Consider the following 10,037-nt stretch of genomic DNA (forward strand, 5'->3'; position numbering starts at 1 on the left):
TGACATAGAGCGGTAGGCAAGCTTGGCATCGCAACAAAGACATTAGAACAAGTGTGAAATGTGTCTTTTTATCTTTCACCCACAACACCTTTTTTGGTCATCACCCACAGTCTTCAGTTTAAGATTAAACTTACAAAGGGAAGCAGTGACTGTTCAGCCAATATATCATACCAGCATTTTTTTAATGGTGACTCAGTGTTGAAGGATAATTGTAATACAAAAGTATGACTTTGTGTTAGAGCATCTGGATAAATATAGACACCGGAAGTATATGTGCGCGTGTTTATGTGTGTTTCAGTGTGTTTCAGTGTATCCTAATATAAAAGCCCACCTTCCATTTTTATATAAATGCTTATGTGATTCAATTTTTGATAATCCAAGACTCAACTCTAGCAATCATCTACAGAATCTGTTCCAGTTCTTTTTCTGCTTAGCCCAGGTAAGAATATTCTGACATTGGTTTAGGAATTGCTTGATATTATGAATGCAATAGTTGTAGCCCATTTCCTGTACAAATCTGTGCATAGTGGCACTTGATGCACCTACCCATGAAATAATGATTCTTGACAATCTTCTGAAGCCTGTGGTCATCTGTGTTCCTCGTACCCCTGTTCCTAACACATCTTACTCTTCTACTCAGCTTTCCTTTTATATACTTTATGTATTAAATCTGTGTTTATTCAGATGTTGTCTGACACTAACCTGTGAGATAACTGACCAATTACTTTCACCTTCATTTTCATTATCTAGAGTAAAGTAATGGTTAAATGTGTTTGTTGACTTTGCTTGAAAAGCTCTTTTCCCACTGTATCTATTGAGATGACCTTTTCCTATGAGAAAGGCAGAATAAGGTTGGTGGATTCAAGCTTTACTTTTGTTATTCTACTTTGTTAATTTATTTTCCCATATTATGTAACTTCATGAAACATCTTTAATTTCTGTGCCTCTGCTTCTCTTCTTCTGCATGTGTGTGTCCCTAGTTAATTAGGAGGAATATATGTTAATGGGACGCTGCTAGCAGACTAATTAAGATTCTGATTAGACTTAAGATACTGTCAGCCAGTCCCACTGTGTGTGCCCTTGTGATTATGTGTGCTTATATGTGTGTCTTGCCTCTGGTTTACTTGTTGAGGAAATCACCCAAACTCTAACATGCATTTTGTCTATGGTTAGAAAATGAAACTAATTCTTAGCTCTTATGGTGACTCATACTTCATGAAAATATCCCATTTGATTATTTCTCTCAGACATAACATTAGCGGTGGATTTTTAAATAAGAGGGTACAAACTTCTAGTTTGGATTGCAGAATAGGCAGAATTTAAATCAGGAAGATACTGGACTTATTGTCAAGTCTGTGCGAAACATATTGATAAGAGACCAAAAAGTAATATGAAATATTAAATAAACCTGTATTTAAAAGTACTTATTTCAGGGTTTTTTTTTTCACTTTCACTTTATTGTCTACAAGTCATCAGTATCAGTTATGATATCGGTTTGGATATGTGGTGAGAGGGAAACATGAAGATGAAACCAGGAGATGTCCTTACTAAGTCATCAGAGCTGAACAGGTGATGGGGAAGCAGGTTTACCTTTTAGGTGACATGAATGAGTTGGACCGAAAGTTATGAACTGTTTCTGAGAGACAAATAACACCAGGATCCTTTGTAGCTGACGGCTGGTAACTGTGCAGGGGCGGGTCTCATTAACAGGGAAAGGGGGGCACAAAGAAATACTTTTCTTTCTTATTCTCATTTAAAATGTCTAGCTTTTAATAAATAGTTATCTGAATCTTACAACCAAAGTTTTTATCTGATATAAAATGTATATAAATCATACATATACCAACAAGTTGTATCAAACCAGAAATTTAATGAGCAGCTGGATTTGTCTCGCATTAACTGGCTGGACACAGAGGACATAAAAATTCAGCTGATTGAACTGAAAAGCTCGACTCTGTGGGGGTCAAGGTTTGAAGAACTACGAACGCAGCTGTAATCCATAGCTGTGCGTGTTCATGAAACTTGCATTTTCACCTGCTGGACATCACTACCTGACAAGTTTAACTGTCTTCAGAACATTGCAGAGGCCTTTTTGACAGTGTTTGGCTCTACATATCAGTGTGAGCAGATTTTCTCTCACACAAAGAGTGTCCTCAGGTAGCTTTCTGAATGCAGGACACTCAGAGACCTGTGTCTCTGAGTGGGAGACCAGAGATCACATTAACATGAGCATCCCTGTATTAACAAACATGCCATATTGGTCCAGTTTATTTTATTTTTTATCATTGTTGTGAGGAGACCATAAATAGCACTTGCATTTTCTGTTGTATGGTGCATTTGCTGTTATGGAGTTCTTGTTATGGATAAAATGTGTCCTTTTTTTGTTTCAAAATAGCTGAAAACTATTCGCTGATAGCTGCCAACATCTGCGAACAAATATAATTCTATAAAGTTGTTCTATATAGTGTGTAACTGTTAATATAAGGCGTTATTAAATTTATTGCTAGTGCAATTCTATGGCACATTGACTTCTGAGGAAATTATAGATGGCACTCATCATCAGAAAGGTTGCCGACCCCTGGTTTAAATAATCTAGAAAAATATTAGCAATACCTTAAGGGACAGCAGTGACCCAAAAAGGTCTGATCTTAATCCTTTATCGATACAGTACATGCATTAGAGGACTTTGATGTGTACTAATGTGAGAAACACATTGGTTGAATTAAAATAATTACACATCAGATAATAAGGTGGTGTCATTAGGTATCATCATGAAAGCACACTCTTTTCTCCTTATGTACAAACAGGTTGTTGGATGAAGATAAACAAATGTATAGATCTGCTACAACCACTAATGTCCATTTGTGGGACGTTTAGAACTGCAATAATTTGTCTACTTTGGGAGCAGAAAACACATTTTCTTAATGCATTGCTTTGGTCTTAGAATGAGCGTAATCTATTGTAAGAAACTGTTTTAAAATTCTGGGCTAAAAGCCAGATTTTCCTACAAATTGAAAAAAATGTTCATTCCATTCAACAGTGATTTAAAAAAAAATACTGGCAGCTAATCAACAAAATGCATATATTCCAACTTTGTGTAGTAATGTTTTTTTGTTTTCTTAGATGAATACATTAAGCTCTTTAATTAATTATTCTCTTTTGTGCAGTCTATTCAGAAATATGTTTAATATAGGTCCGATAAACACATTTAAAGTAAAAGCAATTTTGCTATGCATCTACATCAGGAATCTGTAGATAATTAAAGAAATCTTGATAAAGCATTCATTAAGTGAGCAAAATACAAAGTGAGTGTAGATAAAAATCCCACGTTGCTGTCACAAAGCCCAAGATTCAAAAAGCAAATCTGCTGAATACGAGTGTGCACAGTTTTTCAAGATTTTCAACAATAAAACAATTTTCAGACATTCCCAGTTTAAATTCTGTAATCATTTTACATCTTCTAACGAGGCCATGTGTTCACATAGCATAAACACAAACAACTGCAGTTCGGTTTCTTTTTAACACTACTCAGGATATGGAGTTAAGGTCATACTGACTGTCACTAGGTAGCTACCGCCTTGTGCTTTTTAAGAGCGTCACTTCTCACTTCACTCACACAGAAAAATCACCAGTGAGGAAAACTGCTTTTTCTACACCTTAATATCGATAGCAGTTCTCATCTGGTATATTTTCCTGATTCAAATGTCATATAAAGCCAACTGATGAATGTAGGCATTTAGTATATTCTATTATGAATGAATATCACATACCAGCAAAGACCCAGAAGGATTGGATAGATACAGTACATAGAAATATGCATTCACATACAAACACATTTACAAACCAAATATACATGACTTTTTATTGTCTTGGTCATCCATATTTGGTTATGAATATTATTTATGTTCTCACTTTTGTTTGATGTTAGACATTTTTAATGTTTTTAAAAAACAGAATGTCTCATTTAGTCTCTTTTGACAGTGACTTGGTTGATCAACATACATCAAGATATAGCAAAGGTTCTTACAAATGTGTTGCTACATGTCCAATGTTGGGTGCTTGAAAAAGACGACGACTGGACTTCTTTAAACATTGTCCTTAATGTTGTTATAAACTCTCTGAGATAAAAGTCAATTTTCAGGCTGCTTGAGTTTAAAGAAGTCTACTCGGCTTCTTTTTCAAGCTCCAAAGACTACAGTGGCCTGCATGCCTGAAAAACTACAGATGAAATTTACCTATGGATTATATGGATGGCTGATTGAAATGTGCATTGAATAAGGCTGCAAGAAAAGAAAACAGCAAGAAAATCATGAGGAAGATGGAGCTCCCTAGAGGGAGAGAAAATGGACTGAAAGAGCAGGCTTTATACCCTTGGCTACTTCTACCTCTCTGCTATTTTTCTGACAATACCAGCTGCCCTCAGAGGTATAGCAAAGGGGGTAGCAGGAAGTAAGAAGGGTACGAGCAATATGTAGGACAAATGGGATAGTGTAGTAACACAAATACTGTAAATAGTTTGATGTGTTTCACAATTTCCTTTTTGTGTATGTATTTTACGTTTCCGTGCCCAGACATTTACAGGGGTATTCAGCACATCATGTACGGTCTATATGACAACGTAAATTAGACAATGACGGCCCCCAGGAAATGTTTCTAGGTAAAGATCCAAAGGTGACCAAAAATAGACCAGATGGAAAATGATACATCATCCAGACTCTCCTCCCTCCACTCCTGTCCTGCCATTTTCTAAAGTCAAGATTAGTGATGTCATAACTTGTATACAGTATAAAAGCCCACTGAACACTTAGAAAATAACTTGTTTCTTTTAACATGGCTTCTACTTCCTGGGAGTAGCATGAGGAGAGGAAGAGAGGCTCTTTGAATACCACACCATGAGATGCTTACACCAAACCCACAGGGTGCCCTATAGCTGTGCAGAAATGTTGTACAATTATGTGTTAATTTGCCCATGTGGATAGGAAAGACGAGTGAAGGAAGAAGCTGAACCTTAAAGACTGGACTGTCTGTCAGTGCCAAGAAAATGGTACATTAGCTACATTAGCCCTAAATTACATGGCTGAATATATCTGAAATAGCTCCACTTCCACTTAAAAGCACTAACATCCTTCCTGTTACACAACATTAGTAGCATTAAATAAGGCCAGTTTAGCAACATTATTTAAATTTTAAAAGAAATTCAGACAGAAGTTTCTCTGTGCCACCCTTGAACAAAAATGTTTTTGATTCCTTGTGGTTAGCGAGTTTAATGAACAAATCCACTTGAATAGGATAATCTGTAAATGAAGACATAATGTATGAATCCTTGTTTGTCCCTAATCTTCCAAAGCACTTGATGCTATTAAAAGGACCGGAAATTGTATTTATAAAATCACTTTTCTCTGCCAGGAATATTATTTCAATACGTTATTCCCTGTGTCTTTAATTAATTTCATTGTGAAAAGATCCAGAGGAATAAAAAAAGCTATGGAACAGAAATGGTTGCGTGGGAGAACAGACCCGCAATCTCTTTACATTAGCAGGGATTAAGAATGTGAAAGCATAATACATAAAGTATTGCTTTCATGGGCAAATTATTTTCAATATAATTTCCAGTTTCATGTGTTGCATTCATTTTTATTGGCTATGTCTATGAAAAATTTCTGAAGCCAAAAAAATCTATTCCAATAAACGAAGTACTGAATAAGCTCAGAATTTATACTAATATGATGGTGAGAAATTGAAAAAATAGTACTCATGTTTTCTTAAGAACGGAAAAATGTCCAAGTGTATTTCCATAAGGATTTTGACACCATTCTACTAATCCATATGCAAATACATAGAGCTTACCCATTTTATCCTTAACAATAAAGAAATTCTAAATGGCAAAGCAGATTAATTGCATAACACCGAACAAACAATTTGTCCACCCAACCTGTGTTACAAGATAAATCCCAGTATCAGTTGCATTAGGATGGGCTGCATATAATCCATGTTTGCATCAATGACCTTAATTTATATAATGGGAGAAAAGGGATAAATATAGAATAAAAATCGGAAAAAGTGAAGGACAAAAATGTAACTGAAAACAACAAATAAGAACTAGAGTAGGACGTATAGAGAAATTAAAACTGACAGATGTGTCATTTTAATTTGCAATGCACTACATTACCCTGCTTCACTCTCTCTTCCATCATGGTTTTATTGTAATAAAGTAAATTGTACACCACCTGCATACTAATACTACTGCTAATAATAATAACAATAAACTGCTACCACAGAATGAACTGGATAAAATTTTACACTACAGTAAACACACTATATACTAATTGTGTTTGGGATTTGTTCACAACATAAGGGTCATCCATCCTCGCCAGACCCCAAACAGCCACATCACACAATTGGTAAAGTTTGATAATGGTTTATTTACAATATGTTGATTCATTAGGTTATTCAACACAAAAGTAGGAGCTGACGCCAAAACAACAAACAAGGAGCCTATCTCAAGGATTTAACAAATTTCTCAAAAGAAACAGACCAAATGACAGCAACGTGCCTCCCTAACTAAGAAAAACATGAGAAAACTACAATCAACAAAAATGCAGTCCACCCCTACTTACTCCTGTATATAAGCAAACAGCGCTGGGCAAGTAACAAAAGGTCTGCTGGCTGGGATGAGCCGAGGATAAATGACTGGCCGTCCATGGCGGTGACATCATATAAGCCAGGGGTGTCAAACTCAAATACACAGTGGGCCAAAATTCAAAATTGGAACAAAGCCGCGGGCTAACATTAATATTTATTGGAAAAAAAAAAAATCTTCCTCTAGATATAAGAATGAATCTTTTCTTATGGACTCGAACAACTTTTGCTGAAAAACTGAATATGGAACAAGCAAAGCTTAATACTAAACAATATATATATTAGCTGTATAATACCAGTAGGCTAGTTCTAATAGTAATTTGGTATGGCTTCGCGGGCCAAATATGATTAGGCTGCGGGCCAAATTTGGCACCTATGATATAAGCTGTCTCCAGGTAGCTAGCCAATCCGTATGAGCCGCCCTCTGGAGCCACCAATCACGGAAAGGCACCTTCACACTGAGATTTGCATATTATACAACATTACAACAGCAGTCACAACACAAAGTTTAAACATTTTAACACTTAAATTAAAGAATTTAGCTCTCAGTTTTCTTAGTGAAAAAAACCTAAACAAATAAACAAAGACCTGAACAATGTGGCTAACATTAGGAATTTAAGGGATTATATAAGTTTTGGTTTCAAAAACATGTTACCCTGCTACCATAGGGTTACTTGTACTATATGTCCTTGCACAAGGGATTAAATATCTTCTTAGCATTAAAATGCACTGGACTGTTTTAGTTATTCTCAACAGACCCATTCAGTGCCTACATTGAGCAGTTGAGTGCATTTTGATTTTCAAACTTCATGCAGAATATTATTTGGAAGCTATGCTACTTGTTAGCATAATTGTGGACCCATGAATAAATAATAAAAATATAAGACCACGGTTTTGTTTTTTTTTATTTGAAGAATAATGTGTACTCAATAGACCACCAACATTAATGTGTCCTCTGCCACACTGGCTTGCAAAGAAGGGGAATTGAGTTACCTGTCCAGAGTGTACCCTGCCTCTCACCCTATAGTAGCTGGGAAGAGAATGGATGGATGGATGGATTTCTAACAGCTGATATAACATACCCCCTATTAATTCTAAAAAGTTCCCATTTTGTTGCTAAATAGAAGTTTAAAACTAATTAATTGAAGTGTTGCATATAAATCATAGATATTAGAGGTAGGAAAATTGAACAATTTCAAAATAAAGCATAACCTTTACTGATGACCCCAAACTGTAAAATTATGTTGCCAATTCTTACACCATAGTTTTCATACAGTTACCAAGCTTCAGTATTGTTAAGTTGTATTTGTTCTAGGAGTCTAGGATGCATGTGATACTGTATGTGAACGCTAATGTGCTTCACCTAACGCATCTAGCCTTATTTTTGTGTGTTGTTTTACTGAAACCATGTGGCTGTGCACGATGAGTCATTTACTTGCTCAGTTAGCCAGCCCCTCTTGGCTCCTCCTGAAGGCCATTTGGTTAGTAGATGTGTGGCCATTTAAACTGGCCAGTGCTGAAATGGCACCGCAGCACAGACGGTGCCTGGTGAGTACCTGCTCTTAGCTCATTATTGGCAGCAGTCTCATGTTGGCATTGCTTCTTTGCTGATTCTCAGCATGTCTGCAAGCAATAACCAAGCATTATTGGTTATTACCCATCTATATGGAGAAAAGGGCCTCAGCTGGAGAGGTTGCAAAGTTCACGTGTTTGTACCTGCATCGAAGTCAAATAAATTAGTTTATTAATTAAACTATGGTAATATTATGTTTCTCAAGAGCGTATAACTAATACCACACAACTAGTTTTGTTTATTGTTTACAAGCTAACAAGGAGTGTGTTAATGAATTTTGCTGGGAGTTTTTTTTCCCTGTAGCTTCAATCAAGCTTTCTGCTCCTGTGTCAATATTACAATCCCCAAATCAATTTTGAACAGTAGATGTAGGGTGCTGACACTGGCCTGTTGTGTTAATTAATATGCTAACAAATGGCAACACACCAGAGTTGATTTAATAAGGCTATCTCTATTTGCAGCGTTATAGAAAAAACACAGGGGAAAAAATTAGTGCTGCAAAAGAACAGAGACCAAAGATATGATTATAACTCGTATTTTTTTGTAAATAGAAAACAGTCCTTTTTCCCTGGTTATGAAGCCACAGATTCCATAAAACATCATTTTCTTTGCATATTTACGTTATTATTTTGTTTATGTAAAAAAAAAGAAAGTCTATATAGGTATATATCTACATACATCTCAGGTTTTCCACCATGAAATAGGTGCTGTGAAGAGAAATTAACTAAATGTAAACTGTGATGAGGCCCATTTGGTCCCAATGTACACAAAAGGTTTTAAAACTAAAACCTCAAAAATGTCTATTTCACAAAAGACAAACTAAAGAGTTGGAGACTAAAGGTAGGTGGGCACAACAAGGGGGAAGTTGCAACACAATACAAAAAGCATGCAAAATAAGAGGCTGTTTTAAGAACTATAAATTCTAGAGCTTCTTGGTAAACACTTAAGCGTCATTGTCCACAAACACCTACATTCATCATTCCATCAGTTCGTGCAGAGATTGGACTAAGGCAATCTCCTTTTCTTCTCCATCTTCATGGAACATGTTGCAGAAGGATTTGAAGCTTTCTCAATTGATTTCACTTGCAGACTTCAAAATACATACAAATGTTTTTGTGAAATCGTCTCTGGGAAGTTGTTTTTGTTTATAATATGACTATGTACATTAGTTTTTGTTTTGTTTTTGTTTTGCTTTTTTTGTTTTTAAATTAATAATTATTTAATTTTAATATGACATTTTAATAATTTTGTCTGGAACAGGTTTCTCTTGCAAATGAGACATTGGATCTCAATGGGACTACCTGTATGAATAAAGGGTAAATTTAAAAAAAAAACCCACCACTTACTTTTACTTTGGAAGTGTCAATTTTCAATAATTTTCAGTTTCAGTTTCAAACAATCTCTGGTCCTCATTCAGTGCTCTTCAGACAATATTGTTTCAGTTTCTTCAGTTGGACTTTCTACTGCTTTTTTTCCTCAGCAATGTAGGATTCTCTCTTACAACACAAATGCTTTCTCAGCTTCACCTTACATAGAGACATGGGGGTCTGGCAGTATGCAGATAGTATACAGATTGTACAGGTCTGTTGGTTTAGATTGATTCTGACTGACACATGCACAATAGTAAGAATAAAATACGGTAATTCATGAACCCAGTGGTATTTTCATGCACATGTATTTTCTAGTTAATGGGTGAATACAAATGAATGAAGCCTGCTCTCATAAATTTAGCCACTAGCATATTTCCATCTGAATTCATTGGATAGGTACACACAGTAAATAAGCTATAAAATGCAAACACTCCAATAAGCAAAATGCAAAGAGG

The sequence above is a fragment of the Neolamprologus brichardi genome, chromosome 10, assembly GCF_056152115.1.
Source record: "Neolamprologus brichardi isolate AB-2024 chromosome 10, ASM5615211v1, whole genome shotgun sequence".
Lineage (NCBI taxonomy): Eukaryota > Metazoa > Chordata > Actinopteri > Cichliformes > Cichlidae > Neolamprologus > Neolamprologus brichardi.